Genomic DNA, 17,778 nt, shown 5'->3' with positions numbered 1-17,778 from the left:
AGAGAGAGAGAGAGAATGTATTTATACATGCATTCTAATGCTTTTTCCAATCTTCTACAGTTCAGGTCTCCCTGCCTAGGGAACAGTGCTGCCCACAGTGTGTGGGCCTCTCACTTGAGTTAACAAACTCAAGGGAATCTCACACACACATACCCACATGCAAACCTGGTCTAGACAATTTTTCACTGAGATTCCTATCCCAGGTGTTTCTAGATTGTGCCAATTCAACAGAAACAATAACAACAACTAACAACACCACAACCTGACCATGAAACCATGTAATACCTACAACTAAAAAGGATCTGTGAAATGAGTTGTATTCCTCAAAATGTTTGCTTACTTATGATAGGCTGAGATATATACACAAATTGGAAGACATCAGTGGACATCTAAATAAAAGATATTAATTCAAGATTGTAGACAGAGGCTGCTTGTTTGGCTTCCCAGACCCAAAATAATCATACAGAAACTACATTAATTACAACACTGCTTGGCCTATTAGCTTGGGATTCTTATTAACTAACTTTTACATCTTGAATGAACCCATTTCTATTATTTTGTATTTTACCACAAAGCTCATGGTTTACCTGTAAGAATCCTGGGCTTCTGTCTCCTTTGGTGGCTATGTGGTGTCTCCTGCCTTCTTTTCTCCTCTAACTCTGCTTGAAATTCCTACCTTGCTCTATTCTGTACTGCAATAGATCCAAATTAGATTCTTTATTAACCAATGGTAATCAGACATACTCAGAACATACAGATGGGAATCCCACATCACAGGGTCTGGTAACATGAGATGTCATTGTGTGGAACGGAATAACACTGGCAATGTGTCATCATCACTTGGAATAGTGCTGCTTTGACAGGTTTCAATTTGATCAAGGCAAGAAGCCTTTGTTCCTCTTTTTAAACTCTCTATGATGCTTTTAAATTTTAAAAACAGAAGTAAATTATTTAAATAGCATTTGAGTCTTAATGACCACATGCATTAGCTGCCTAATGTTACCACAACAAATTTCCATGAACAAATTATCTTAAAACATCAGTAATGCAGTTGATGATCAGAGGCCCCCAACTCAAGGGAGGGTCTAGCACAATGGGTTCTTTCTGAATGTTTACAAGAACGAGCTAGCTCGTGCTGTTTCCTTGTCTCTGATGGTCTATCCCAATCCATGGAATTCCCAAGGCAATAGATACCACTTCAATACCTATCTCCTTTACATGGCTTTCCCCTCAGTTTGTCTGTGCCACAGATCTTCCTCTCCATTAAACTTATTAGATAAATCACTCATCCACCTTAAAATCTGAGATCTTTTATCTTGGCATGTTTATTACGATGGTGAAATATCTATTTCCAAAAGGGTCTCCTTTATAGACATGATGTTTTTGGCAGAAGAGGCACAATTCAACCAGCTACTTTTCAGAATTAACAGATCTTGTATATTCTTGCTTTCTATTGTGATATTTGCATAAGTATAATAAGAATATGCTCTCAGATACTTTGTCTGAAGTGTTACAGTTGCTTTATTTCAAAATATTTGTGGTTTTCTAAGCCTTAGTAAAGAAAATAATTACTTTAATTATGGAGGCACTGCTTCTAATTCTGCAGGAAAACTAACCCAACACCTAAGATTACAAAATCAATTACTGCAGTCAAAGAACTTAAACACTAAAAAAACAAAAACAAGAACCCACAACTAACCAAAATTCCATTTGATAGTACTTCAGTCCCTTAATGATTCAGCCTGATGTATGGATTTGGTATGAGAGCTACACCTTATGATGACATCTGATGGAAAGGGATTTTTGGACTTGGCTTTATGGCCTGGGGAAAGAAAAATAGAGGCTTGAAATAAATGTGTCAGCTGAGAGCCTTTATGAAAATACCCAGGCAGATGCTCATCTGTAGACTTGGTTACTCAGGAAACTGAAAACAAAGCCTAGCAGCCCACATGGCAAAGGCAAACGCCGACACACCTATGTAAATAACTAGCTCAACCTCACAGCCCTGGTTTATTACCAGTAGTATTCTTTGAGATTATTATGATCACAGAGGGAATAGGCTGTCAAAATTAATGTTAAATATCTTGAATAGACAGAAAGATTTGTTGGTGCCTTGTGTAATGCTCTGTTTTGATTTATCTGGACTTTTTATTGTCTTTGTGCTTTTTTTTTAATTCTTTAATTTGTAAAAAAACTATTGATAGCAATGAAATTATTATTATTAATAAAATTCAAATGAATTTACAATGCCTCATCAACAAGGCAATAACAAGTCTTTTAGAGACTCATTTTAATATTTGTTATTGCACACATTCCTGCTCTTTGAATTCCCTTTGAAGATAAATTCCTGATTCCATCATTTATTAATATATATCCTATATTAAATAGAAAATAAATCTGCCAATGAAATAAAGCATAGAATTTGCATTTTTATGCCTAATAAGTATTTGTAAAATACAAGGTTTCAAGAAACTTTAGATGTAGTTTCTCTGTTGTTTCTAGGAGACACAATCTCATAGCAGACTTTTTGGGTTCTCTGCCTCTTAGAATATTTCTGCCCCACTTCCTGTGGTGCTCCCTGACTTAGATGTGGGACTTGTGCTGTAGATGTATCCCCTGGAGCTGGGTACCATATGACCAGCTGCTTCAGCATTTTCTCATCTGTGGTTTTTTGAACTGGACTCTGCCTGATGCAAAAGGAGCTTCCTTGAGAAGGGGTGAGAGCTACACTTACCTGTGGGTATAAGGATAAGTATTTAGAATACGGTTAGGAAATAAAGTGGTTTAGCAAAGTGACAAAAGTAGATTTTCCCCCTTAAAGATCCATGATCTTGTTAGCCCATACTAGTTTCTAGTGTTTCTCTCATCAGATTTCCCTCCTGTTTTGAGAGTCTTACAATTAGACAGCTCTTGGTTACTGCCAAGGTATTAGAACCTCTATTACATTTTAATGGATATCTTGACATGCTAACTGTTGTTGTGGTTCACATGACAATATAAATCACAGCTGGGTGGTACTATTGTTTCCCTCCCTTGGAAACTTTCATATCACTTTCTCTTACTAAGAAAGCTAGTCTTCATGGAGGAGACTTTCAGGTCATACTCAGTTGGAACCCTCCTGAAATCATGTCTGAAGGGCATGGTGTCTTCAGCAATAGAGACTTACCTTACATTTCTGGCAATGTCAATAGCTTATATTGTCTTGGGAACTCTCTTGCATTTCCCTAACCAAAAACTTTAAAAAGATTTCTGAAGTTTGACACTGAGATTTCTTCCAGAGAGATTATGAGTTCTGGCGGAAGCTTGTTGTTCTTGGGAGGAGTATTATTGACCCAAGGAACACAACTTTATTGAAACTAAATATTAAATAATATCAAACTTACTAATTAGTTTATAATATTATAAACATAATATTAAAATAAAATATTACTCAGGGTTCTTTAGTTGAAATAACTTACAGAATAAATGTACACACACACACACACACACACACACGATTTATTAGCATGCCCATAAGCTGTAGTCCAGCTAGCCCAACAATGGCTGTCAACCGAAGTTCCAAGAATTCAGCCGTTGTTTAGTTCACGAGCTTGGATGTCTTAGCTGGTCATCAGTATATGCTGGAATCCCCAAGAAGTAGGTGCTAATGCCAGTGAAGGGGTGGACTTCCTGGGGAGAGCAAGAAGAAGCAGGCAGACTTCCCTTTTGCAGGTTCTTTATGTAGGCCAGCAGAAAGCATGGCCAGAATAATGGTGGATTTTAGCAGCTCAAAGATCTTGAGTAAAGATATATCTTCCCAGCTCCAAGGTCCAACTTCAAATGATTTAACTAAGAAGAAGTCCCCCAAAGCTGTGCCAAGTCATTTGGGTTTCAGTTAATTCCAGGTGTAATCAATCTAGTTGACAACCAAGAGTTACCATCACACACACACATGTATGTAAATGCACTATGTGTCTATATAAATACACACTCGTGTATTACATGTAATTTTGTGTAAATATAAAACAACACCATGCCTTACTGGTTTTTCCAAAGATCCTTGAAGCTAGTTATCTCTCTTTCTTCCTTCTCCCTCCTCCTTCTGTTTTGATCTACTTTCCCAATGAAATACACATGGCACCTCAGTGACATGACTGCCTTATAAGATCTGAACAATAACAACACAGAAGGACTTACTAAGGTGGATGAAGAGCCTCATATGGCCTCACTCATAAACAGAGAACTACGGACAACTAATAACCACACAGAGAGAGAATTAATATTTCCTACATAGATGTCCACAAATTGTTCATCCAACACCAAGTGATCAGCCCTGAAATCGTATACATATAAACTATGCTAAGATAACTCAAAAGGTTGTACTTATATTTTTATGTGCATACGTGTACAATGATAATTAAAGAAAAAGAAGCCATGAGATTGGGAGAGAAAGAAGGAGCATATTGAGGGAGGGAGGAAAAAGGGGGAAGGACTTAATTATATTTTAATATTTTAAAAAATTCAAAATCAAAAATAATTTGGATCAAAAACATTGGCAGTTATCTTTGGGATGGAGGAGAATTCCATATATTGACTTATCTATTGTTCATATCTTTATATAAGAAGTAACTTCATAAAGTAAATGACTTTGCTGTGTTCAGTACTAATATATTTAGAAGTGTGATTTGTGCCCTCAGAAAGGCTCAGTGAATGCTGAATGAGTTCAAGAGCGGCTTGGGTGTGCACCCTGTGAGAAGAGCATTGAACTTTCCTTACACAAGTTTGTGAGTAAACATTTTAACTAATATTCACTGAAGGACACCAGAGAGTTGACAGTAATATGAACATTCTCACCGGTCAAATTAATAATATGAATAGCTATTTAGTATTATTATTAGTTTATATACAATATTATCTAGTTTATATATTAATGTGTTATAAAATATGTTAGTATCTTAAGATTATTTTCCTATGCTAACACTTTAATAAAATTTAATCTCATGAACCAAAAGAAGTAATAATGTTATTGGCAATGCATAAGCTAAGACAAAATGAAAAATAGCATAGCCTATTATTTAGTCCCCATACCCCCTTGTACACTCCTATTTTCTGTGTTTTGATCTGGCACACTAAATCTGAAGGCTGTTTGGCTTCTTGGTTCTGTTTCATCTATGGAAGCATCCCTTCTTCCTCTAGAGGAGAGAACTAAATTACTTAGAATTTCCAAAGAGTTCTTATCATAGTTTCTTTACATTACAACTCTAGCTCCATGCAATAATTAGCAATAGCCTTGACTTCCATATGTATTTTTCTTAAGCCAATGTGCTTGAGAAGGTGTTGTGGCAAAGACTGAAGCTGATTCCCCTTTCCCATCTGCTATGATAGTATACCAATTCTTCCTTAGTAAGCAGTGCAGTTGTCATACAAAAACATGCTATCGTTTGCTTCAATATGTAAAACTTCAGGGCACAAAGTGAAGGTACAATAATATCCCTTTTAATAAAAGATTCAATCAAACATAAGTCTATGTTCCTTTGATGAATAAACAGTCATCATAATTTAAAATATAAAAACTCAATAATATAGTTGCCTGATTCATGACGCCACCATTTGAGATGCTAGGTGGATGAAGGAAATAATACAAGGTCCCAGCGGCAGGAGAGCTTCAGAAGACCGACAGCTAAGGAGATATGAAGAATCCATTTTCTCCAGGGATGAATTTCCTAGTCAATTATGCAATCCCAAGTGATCAGCTAAATACAAGTACACTTAACTTAAGCAACACTAAATGGAGCCGTTAAGTTGTGTGTTACAATAAGAATTAAAGAAGTCACAAATCTGAAAGAAGAGTTGGGAGGGGAATTTGAGAGGAGGAAGCAGTGGAAGCAATGTAAATACAGTAATGTAAATACTCATGGACAAAATTCTCCAAAAAAAAGTTAAAGTATGATAAAGTATTATTTGCAAGCCAATATATTGGGGGGAAGGGTTGCTTGTTCGTTCCAGCTGCCCAGTCATGAAATAACCACTCAGAAAACCATATTATTTGCAATACTGTTTGCTCAATAGCTTAAGCATAATTCTGCCTAAACTTTCATTTGCAAAGTGTTCCTGATTGGACTATCAGTTATACATACCAGCAATTATAGTGAAATCACTTCTAACTTTCTCCCCTGTTGTCTAGTTTCTCATCCTAGTGAGACTGGCTCAGGGATACACTAGACTCTTGATAAGAGGCAAGTCCAAAGTATTTCCCATGATTGATGAGCCCGACTTTGTACCATTAGGTTTGCATTTGTCTTACAATCTTTTTATACTCTTTGTGAGGTCCTAACTACTTATCAAGTCTGTTGACGTGGTAAGTCAACATTTCTGCTGCTTCAGAACACCCCTGTGTCTGTCTTGGTTACTTTTCTGTTGCTGTGAAAAGACACCATGAGCAAGACAACTTAGATAGGAAAGTCTTGAACTGGGTGCTTGCTTCAGTGGGTGAATTTATGACTACCATAGTGGGGAGCTTAGCAATAGGTAGGCAGCGTTGATAGTGCGGCAGGAACGTGTTAGAGGACAACTACAAGACAGACAGACAGGCAGGCAGAGAGAGAGATACTGCTGTGCCTGGTGTGGGCTTTTGAAACCTAAGAGCCTAGTCCCAGTGACTCCCATTCCCCAACAAGGCCACACCTCCTAAGTTCCTACTGACAAAGAATTCAAATCTATGAGCCTATAAGGGCCAGTCTGACTTAAAGCATCCCAGTGTCCTACCTCTCCCTGGAGTCTCACTGTTTATCATTTGACTCACAGATGTACAGACAACTGTCAATCAATAATGCTTTTGTGAGCACCTTGTAAAATAGCTGCATTATCCAAAAAGAAAAAAACAATTAAAATGAAATATAGAAAAATGAACACCAAAATGTCATAACTCACCCAGGTAAGATGGGTTTCCAAATCATTCTTTTTTCTTCTTGGTACCAACGGAGGACCAATAATGCCAGAAACCCATGATTGCTTTCAGTACTACCTACTTGCTTATACTGTCATGGTGTAAAAAGAGAAAACTTTTCCAACATTTTTAGGCACTCAAAATTCTGGCACTAGAATTGAACTGCAGCCAGTATAAATGAATAGCTTTAAGATAGCAACAGAAATAATTAATTGGAATTCCCAAGCCAGATGACACTAGTGCCAGAATCCACAAAACTGAGCCTAGTTGTAGGTCAGTCGCTGACCACACGGGGGAAAAGAAAAGAGTAAACAAATAAAAAGCAGGCCCAAGATCTGCAGACAACAGTTTTTACTAGCTAATTCCCCGTGCTTTTGAATCCTGTGGAATGTCCAGTGATTTCATTACTTCTGCCCCTTTCCGCCCAGCCACACTAGCTGTGCTTTTCTTGGTTCCTTCACAACCATCATGCTCTCTGTGCAAGTTTCCTTCTAGAGACCCATGTAGCACCCAGCTACCCCGCAGCAGAGCCAAAGTTCTGAATTCTTTAATCACTTGTTAGAGCCAGGGATCCTCACATTGGCTCCCATTCCTTACCACCGAGCCGCAACAAGTATGTGCTGATTTTCCACGTTCTTCTGGTTACAAGCTTATATTTGGATCCGAACAATGAGATCTGCTCAGACTCCAGGGCCTGATAAACTTCATCCTCCTAAAGTTCACTGGCATCATTACTATTTCCAAGAACAATGAAAGTATGAAACACGTACTTCACGTTTATGCAGTATGGCATTCTTCAGTAGAACAACTTCCATATTCATCATGCAAACCTAGATTTGGGATGCTTCCTGGAAAACAAAAACAATAGACATCTTCATTTCAGTTCAATAATAACATTTAATTGGTCTTCTCAAAATATTATTTTCAAAATAAAGACACATAAGAAAGAGAACATGAAGGATTTTCCCACTAAAATAAATTTAAATTCAAACACATCTTATCTTGTCTTCACGTCAGTTCCAAGTAACACTGGAAGGCCTTCAGAAAAAGTGCTGTGTACAAGAGTTATTATTATCATAATCATGGTTGTTTTATTCTTTTGATTGTGCCTAGCAGAATCAATTGAGAAATGCAAGTGGCAATGGACACTTTCGCATTGGTTCACACCCGAGGTATCACCTTCTTAGATATCTGTGAACTCTGAGAAATGTAATACTCATTGTATTACATGAGTATTACATGTTGTCATTATTGCAGATACAGATCTCAAAGCTGATGTAGCAGCTAAAAGAAAAGCACAAATTTCTATTCATCTGTGCCCATAACTGTCTGGATAGTACTAAAGCAAACGAACAAGGGTAGTGGATTTCAGAGGCTTTTAAAGGCGGTTTCTTTTCATTCTCCCTTGTAGGATGTCAACTCCCTTCTCTCATTGTCAGATATAGACCCTTTCAGACTGAAACCGAAAGCAAACGGGGAAAAGATATGCTGTATACTTTCTCTTAGGCTCATCAAAAAAGGTATGTGATATTCAGAAGAAATTTTCATCCATTGATGAAATGTAAAATTTTGTTCCAGAGAAGAGGAACCAGCAGTGTTCCTTCATGTCCCTGTTGTCCTTGAAGCTGAACATCATTGCCAGGTACCCAGGAATTAATGGCACCTTTTGAGATCAGTTCAGAAAAATTCTCTGGTTCAGGGGCTCCAGCCTTAGAAAAAGAAATGAGGTTTGCAACAGAAATCAAGCTGCCTTCCTGAGGGGACCACACAAAGAATAGAAGAGGCAAGAGATCAGTGGGGAGATAAAGATGTCTCCAAGTCCCTTTTTAATAGAGGCCTGCCATCAACAAAACAATGCGTGCTTGTATTGACCTATTTCTTCATGACTCCTAGGTTTAAACTGTTCTATAGGTTCCAAATAAATAACAATATGAGGCAATTTTAAAAATTAAATAGTGGCAATCCTAATCTTCAATGTTTCATTCATAGCTATTTACTTACTTATTTTTTTAATATAATCAAAGAAGATCAATGTGACAGCTAGTTCCTGAGACTAATTTTCATCCTTATTTATGATAATAGTTTTCAATGTTTGCTGTAAAGCATACAGCCAGACACATCAAATCTCAGTTCAGCCTTAAGAAGCTGACTTCTGGCAAGCCTTTTGCCTAGCAGAGTACCAGATGTGATACATAATTTGACAGCCTTTGTTGAGATAATTAAACAATTTAAGCATGAAAAGTTTTAGCAAGCAATGCAATTTAGAAACTTAATGATTTCTTTTCTTCTTTCTGTTTGTACGTTTGAAATGTTTATGTCACTTCTACAAAATGAGTTCTACTATTAAGAAGACAATACCTAGGCTGGGACAGTAGTAGGCCACTGCCTGCTTAGCACATGTCAGGCCACAGATTCAATGCTCAGCAGATACACACACCACACAAAGGCATTATATCATAAGAGAAGAGAATGGAAAATCTAACTTTAAAGACTTGGATATTTTGGGTAACTTAATTTTATTCTTTGAACTATCTCCAAATTTTCATAATATGCCAATAGTATCCATTGGACCCTATAATTAGCTATTAAATAAGCACAATCAATTGTGCATGGAGTGAGAAAGCTAGAGATTATGAATTTAATGATGTGTCTACTTTCATGTGACTATATTTACAGCAGCCAGTTACAGATTGTGAAGTGTTAAAGTGATTATAGAATTTAATGTCATGGCCAGCAGTATCACAAAAAGGCTTAAGATCATGATTTCACTATAATTTCTGGAATGTATAACTGACAGTCCAATCAGGAACACTTTGCAAATGAAAGAAGGCATATATGCTTATTCTAACAATATCAATACGTGTGAGACGGGTAATCAGCAAAGAAATTTCTAATAAACATGAGATAAAACATGACAATACAAATTTATTAATTGTGTATTTGTAATTCCTTTAGAATATAATTCAGCACTACCTATTTTCTGGCATTACAGCAGGATGTTAAACAAGTCAAGTGCTCTGCCTCTGGATCAGAAGTGGTTTCCTTAAACACTTGCACCAACTACTCAATGTTGGACCCACATTTAGTAAACCGTAGAAATTCTGGTTGATCTGTTTACAGCAGAGTTTTGTTGTGATGAGCTCTTGGACCTTTTATGGCACGGACAGCTGCCATTACCTCTGAGAAGGCTTGGCTCCTCAGAAGCAGCCCTTGAGGTGAATGTTGAGGAGCAAGACATGTCCGAGAAAGGACTTCCAGCTTCCTTGCCTCTTACCGGGCTGTCTTCCCATCCCCCTCTCCACTAGAGAAAGTAGATCAGAAGGGAGAAGTAAACAATGGGTGGGTCAATGATATATGAAGTGCCACAAGAAGAAAAATAGTCTGTGCAGCTGGGGATGCAATCAGGGAAGCAGTTAGTAGAAGAACCTAGGACTGGGGACCTAGGACACGAGGGGGGAAATAGACAGATGGAGATGGAAAATGAGGGGAGAATTAAATCATAATGTCCTTCTCTGTATAAGACCCCATCCAAAATCTTCTGGGTATTTTCACTAATGAATATGCAAAAGCAGACAAATTCTTCCAAAATAACAGATCCTGCAAGGTCAGCCCTGACCTAGCTTTCCACCCTATTTTTCTGTCTGTTTAGTCTCTTTCTGACACTGGGGCAGTGGCTTTCAGGTCCTAAGGCTATTAAACTTGGTTCCACCTTGGAAATTCAGCCCTTGTTATGTCCCCTGAAACAGATTTGGTAGAATGTTTAAGTTTGCTTACTGTGCTGGAAACTTGTATGACTTGTTTGGGTTAATTGGTACCTGGCAAGATGTTGAGAAAAATACATCAAACTGCATGTAAACCCAATGCATTTTACTTAAAAGCATATCTCAATGAAGATGACCAGTGAAAAGAGACATCTTTATTTACTGAACTCAGAACTAAGATGCAGTCACTTTATTATATATTTTTTAAAGTTTTCAGATACTTATTTGTAAAGTTTCCTTTGGTTCTTGAATCTCTTGTATTTTAAATATAAACGAATAGATACAAATTTAGTTTAAAGAAGGAGAAGACGGTGAAGAAGAAATGCCATGAACGGAGGATGGTTGATAGACTGAGAACTCAGTAGGGACTTAGCATAGGCCTCATCTGTGATTCCTTCTAGGAACAGATCCAGGCAGCTGGAGTCTATGGAGGGGGTCTTTAAAATACAGTTACAAAATTCTATCATCTTATTTTATTTTTTTTGCTTGATTGAAGTTAAAATTTTATGTTAGGTCCCAATTCATCACAGCAAATAAAAACCCATGGCCTCCTGCTCTTCTGATCTGGGAGGTACCCTAGAGGCTGATCCAAGAACACTCCTGAAGTAAACCTCTGTACATCTCATTTTATACTCAAGTGCAGAATGTCCTGAAGGAAGTGTGCCAAGACATCCAAAGAGAGCACTTGCTACTGAAAAAAAATTAAAGTATATGAAAATGAAATTACCAATACTTACTGCTGTTTTCACCCCTCCTTGGTCCTTGTTTGCCATGGCCTTGATGAAAAGGAACAGGAAGGATTCCTGCTGTGGTTTCCCCCTCCCGCCAGGTTTTCAGCATTATGTAAGGATAATAGCATCTCCCCACCCTTTCCCAGAGGAGCTTTTAAGACCAGCATCTGTGAGGTGCATTTCCTAGACAAATGCAAACTGCCCTTTGACTCTCTTCAAGATAAGAAAACACTGACCCTTCCCACCAAGTTATTTATGACACTCACATAATGTGAAACAGTGCTTGGGCCTGATAGAATGCCCGGGAAACACACTGAAGGGGCTTAAGTTCCCTCTCTGCCTCTATTTAGGAGAGGCCCCCACACAAGTCGACAATGCCCAAGGCTTATTAAAGAGTCTGATGAATTCAGTACAATTCAAATTAAGCAGGGTCTCTGGGGAATATGTTTAGGCAGGAATGCCAGATGGGAGTCCAACATGAGGCATACAAGGAGCAAGAGTGGGATGTCTGATAATCCAGGGGATTCTGGAAACATGAGAAAAGACAAGTTATCTTCCTGGCAAATTAGCGTGCAAAATGTGTTGGTGGTGTAATATTGAATTTCACATTTTATAATGTATTTTTTCCAAATCTTGAGTTAAAAAATAAAATACTGGATATTGGAAAGAGTCACTTCCTCTTATTAAGATACTTGCCAAAGTCAAGAGGGAAAATATGCACTCACTGTACCAACACTCTTTATCAAAAGAAACCATCAGGATTTATGTGCCACCAAGAAGACTAGAAAAGCACGGATATGGGGGACAGCCCAGCCAGAGCTGTCCTCTGTCGTCACCTGGGTGACAGCGCAGTCAGTGCCATCTTCTGTTCTCAGGAGGTGAAGATGATATCGCTGTGTGTTACCTTGTTCTTGGAATGTAGACAAGGGGAGAAAGAGAGTGTAGGAAAAGGAAAATAAACGTTGGTTTGTTATTTTAAAAATAGATACAACTTAGAACTGAACACATGAACTAGGAAGTCAGAACAGTTCATTGATTAAGCAGTCAGAAGTCTCTGCTTTATTTGTTTGATTTATTCACCATTTATGAATAAAGAGTCCTGGCTTCTCTCAGGTACAGGAGAGGCCAAGTATAGGCTCATTAAGCAAGGGCTGCCAATCCAGAGGATATGGTGAAAGGTTTTTGGTTTCTTATGTTTTGTTTCATAATATTTCATGAAAATATCCTTGAAATACTAAGATTTTGATTCATATGATTAACAACTTGTTCTGAACATTTTTGCAAACTTCAAAAACAACACAAGTGTTCTCAAAAATCACGAGTATTCTGAATTTTAATATCCCCTGCTAGAGATTACAAAATGGTAAACATAGAAGAAAGGTCATTAAATTGTTAAATAGTCATGCAAAATAAAATATGTCTCAAAATAAACTCACAATTATATATAATTTTACAACACATTTTTTCTTTCATGTGAGATAGTGATTTTTGTATCACAATAGAATGACAGGGTATAATTTAATGACTATGTAGCACTTTATCTGTTTACATCATGATTAAGTCACCAAGGATCTTAGGCCATTGACACTTAGTTTGTTTTCAGTACATTAAAATAAGCTGGGATAAAGATAATCAGTGAACAAGTGCCATGAACATTAACAAGTCCGTGTGCATTAACTTTGTTCTCATATCTTAAGAAATCCAAAATGAATGCTTTAAAGGTAGACTTAACAGTTTTGATCTTATGATATTACAATGTGTCATGTTCTGTCTCTCGTGACCCTTTCTCCTTACATATGGGCATTAGTTGTTAAAGGAAATAGAATCATTTAGAGGGTAATTAGAACACAGGAAACCTGGAGTCTCTGACAATAACGTTATCAGAAGCCAAAGGAAAAATGTGTCATAGAAAAAAAAACAAGAAAGAAAGAAAAAGAAAAGAAAAATAGACAAACTCCACCGGCACTCATATTGGCAAAGTAGGGTGGCAAATGAGAGGAGACCAGAGATGTTGAGGGGCAGGATGCCATCATTATTAGCAGAATGCAAAGAATACACAAAATGGCAGGGTCATATAATGAAACTAAATTGTTTTGGACAAATTAAAAAGTATGTTCCATATATTATTGACAGACTGGATACAAATAAGTCATGAGAGATCCTAGTAAAACCTTTGGCGCGGATGTGCAAGCTGAGCCCACTTGTGGTAGCCAGGATGGATGTTTCCCAGTTCACAGTGTCCGCTGGGAGGAAGCTGGAGGCAAACCTGGCCACACCGGAGAGGAGACTGGTATTCCCACACCTGTCAGGATGGCAGAGGCTGGAAAGAATGATGGTGTCATGGACTCCTAGAAAAATAAGACTTGGGGAGAAATAGGTAACACGAGTTCCCCACGAGGAAAACAGTGGCAGACTCGCCCAACCAGAATTTCGAGTGCTATTGATTAAACCCGCTGCACAATTTGTCTTGTCCCATTCACGCCCATTGTTGCCGCCCTGATGGCTCTGAAGACGGATGAAAGTTTTAGATGACTTGCAACCTCATCTGACTTCCCTGAGCACCACTGTCCAGCGATTATTGCACCATCAGAGGAACCGGTCACACACACGTCTTAATTTGTCGGCATCCTTACTATTACCTGTTTATCCCACCCACAGGATGAATGCGAACTCTACACAGCAGTGTAGAAGAACTCTGCACTAGGGAATTTCCTGATGCTTTTTAGTGAGTCTCTGGAGGCCTGAGCTCCCTGATCTGTTTCTCCACACTTGGATGCTGGAATGCACCTGGTAGCTTCAGGATCAGCGGCTCCTGTTTTCTCCATGTGGACTTTCTGTTGCTCTATCACCAAGTGCGTATCTTCAGAGACTTCATTTAACAGCCTCCTGTAGACAGGGCCTCCACTAAGACAGTTATAGATGAACACTCTGCTATTCTCATATTTTTAAGTGAAGCCCTTTTGAGATACACAGGCTTTTCGTTTAGGTGTTACAGTCTCTTACACGGCTTTGCACACAACCAGTCCTCAGAAATGATTACTTGAGTTAGATAGTTGTGGATTCTTTTTTCCAATGGTGATATGGACAAATGGAGAAGGCAATTGTAATTCTACTTCCAAAAATGCTTTCAAAGTATATGTCTCATGTCACATATAGCTGAATATTTTAAAAGTATACAACCGCTGAAGCATTGGGTAAACTCATCCTTATGCAAGTTGAGTGATACTCAAAGAAGGACTTTTCATGGCAATAGCCCACTTTATTAGAAAGAGCATTCAGTGAGTAGCCCAACTGTCGTGGAAAGTCATGCTGCCACACAGCAAAACAAGATAAAATAAGACAGAGCAAAAGTCCTCATATGGATGCTGGACAAAACAAAACAAGAAAAGGAAAACTCTCAATGGAAAATAAATGTGTCTATATTATAAATATACTTAGGAATGAATGGATTTCCTACACAATTTTCTAGGGATGACAAACAAAGTGAAGGAGGCGTAGACTGTGCAGTTCCCGCTTTGAAACTGGAAGCTAGACTAGGAGGTGGTGCATGGCCTGCCAGTCACATCTGTCCTCTGAGTGTGTCTTCTGCATTTTCAGAATGTATTTCAAGGCAACAGTTTTAGGCCTCTGTCACACTTTTCAAACTGGGGAATTTTTAGAAAAATCCACTTTTTCTAACTTCATTTAGAAATTAGGTCTGGAACACATGTGCTTTGTCTTATTTGCTTACTCACCCATACTGAGTGAAAGCTACGAAATTTTTTTAATTTAAGTTTTAAAATTGAAAATAGATTCTTCTCTCATACAATATATCCCAACAATAGTTTCTCCTCCCTTCACCCCTCCAAGCTCCCTCCCCCACCTCTCCTCTTCCCCAGATCCCTTCAAAAATGAGCAGGTTCTCTAAGAGAAAGCAACCAAACACAGCAAAACAAGATAAAATAAGACAGAGCAAAAGTCCTCATATGGATGCTGGACAAAACAACACAAGAAAAGGAAAAGAGTCCTAAGATCAGGCCAAAGAATCAGTCTCCTGCACCCACTGTTACCAGTCCCACAAAAACACAAAGCTAACAGCTATCACATATACGCAGAGGTCCTGGTGCAGGCCCCATGCTCGCCTCTTCAGAACCAAACACAGTAGGCAAACAAACAAGGAAATGAATAAACAAGCAAATAAAGACAATGAAATGATTTCTAATGATATTTGCTATACATACAGATCATAGTCCAGTCATCATCAAAGAGGCTTCCTCTAACAACAGGAGTGTGTGCAAAGACTCACTGTAGATGGAGACTGCTCATTTGTTTCCCTGCTACACAGTCCCGAATAATCACACAGAAACCATATTAATTATAACACTGCTTGGCCAATGGCTCCGGCATATTCCTAGCTAGCTCTTACATCTTAAAGTAACCCATTTCTATTAATCCGTGTGTCACCACAAGGCTGTAGTCTACAGGTAAGGATCCAGCGGCATCTTTTTCCTTTGGCAACTACATGGCATCTCCTTGACTCCTCCCCTCTCTATATTTCTCTTCCAGCCTGGCTATATTCTTTGCTGCCATAAGCCAAAGTAGCTTTATTCATTAATCAAATAAAAGCAGCACATATACAGAGGATGTATCATATCATTTCCCCTTTTCCATCTAAATAAAAGGGAAGGTTTTAACTTTAACATAGTAAAATTGCATGTACAAAACAGGCATCAAACAGGAACTACAGATGCAATATTTCTTTGCGAGTCTAATGTTTTATATATAATTTATCTATTACCTTAACTAAGGAAACTATAACTATTATTATCTATCTTAAACTCCAGCAAAGACCCCAGAAGGATATAATATTATCTAAGTAAACAGAAAGTGCATTGTAAGCAACTTCCAAAACTCTATAATTACAGAGACATTTAGGTGCCTGGACAGTTACCCAAAGTTATTCTGTAGCATTTGGATATCCATCTTGAGCATATAGGCTCATAGTATCTAGCAGACTTTTCCATGAAGCAAGAAATTTGAAAGACTGTTTAACCTATATTGGCACTTTGTCAGCCACTTTCTTCTATGTCCTGGAGAATGTCTGGCAGACTCTTTCATGAGGCAGGAACTCTGAAGGACCATGCATCTTTTGGAAAGTTTAGCAGTCACTTTTCTGTGGGTCCTGCATGTCCAGTTCATGCAGCATACCATCAAGCCATTCAGGCAAGAGCAGTTTCTTGCCCAAATGGCTAGCATTGTCATATTAAAGACAAATTCCTTAGTTTCTTCAGTGACCATCAACCTCTCTTAAATAATTGGTGCTACCAAATACAGACATGTCTCACTGACGAGAGAAGTCTAAGTTCTTAAAACATTTTAAATGCCATATTCTGTAGCTCGTTGAGGACTTAACGTTGATATTTTTACACTGTATATATTTCTACTCTTGTTTAAGGTATTGTGTTTGTGTAGTTCATTTAAAAAATGTAATGCATAATTAAAAATTAATAGTCATTTATAACAGTCAAACTTGTAGTCATGTTAGTTACCCTTTCTAGATATACAAAGACATATTTCAGTTGGATAGCTAATCTTTAACACCTCACAGGATAGAGGACACAAGGGGAACGTGGCTCACTGAATCAGTTAAGCAGGCTACATATTGACTCACAGTAACTGAAGGAGAGGTATGTATTTTAAAAGAGACTTTCATTTGTGGTTCAGGACACAATCCCTTATCACACACACTAAGGATGCTTACTCTCCCGTGGATTTCTTCTGGGTCACTCCATACTCATATTGCATTCTAAGTGGCCATGATGAATTAGTTACCACTAAAGGTTTGGGCAGTAACGGTTGAGATTTGGATGGCAATGGCTTATCAGTTTTTCCTGGAACCTAAGTTTCAAGTTTTAACCATGAATAAATGGTAACTGAGTCCTTAGAAAAATGAAATTGTATGTTAATGGTAGACAAGGTACAGACAAAACTAAGTGCTCCTTCTTCAAAAAAGCCTGATTCCTGGTTTATTTTGAATCCAAGCTTATGATTTATTCCTCTGAAATTCAGGTCTTCTCACTTAAACTGTAACACTTACAACACATCTTCATGTTCCTCCTGTGCCTTAGGTTTTACTTGCACACTCAACCCCGGCAACTGGTCCAAATAAGGCTCTATCCTCATGGATGATACATTTGATGAGAGAAATAAACAGTGTAAGTAAGTATAAACTAAGTGGGAGAATTGGTGGTAGGCAGACTTTAAGGAGGAGGGTTGCAAGAGGTATCATTGAAAAAGGAATCATTAATGATTTCCAAAGAAGAATAAGAAACCGAAGTTTTTGAATGAAACAGATTCAAAATAATGATACTCATAAACCATG

The sequence above is a fragment of the Microtus pennsylvanicus genome, chromosome 14 (genome assembly GCF_037038515.1).
Source record: "Microtus pennsylvanicus isolate mMicPen1 chromosome 14, mMicPen1.hap1, whole genome shotgun sequence".
Lineage (NCBI taxonomy): Eukaryota > Metazoa > Chordata > Mammalia > Rodentia > Cricetidae > Microtus > Microtus pennsylvanicus.
The sequence above is the reverse complement of the archived record's forward strand: the minus strand, read 5'-3'. Positions refer to the sequence as shown.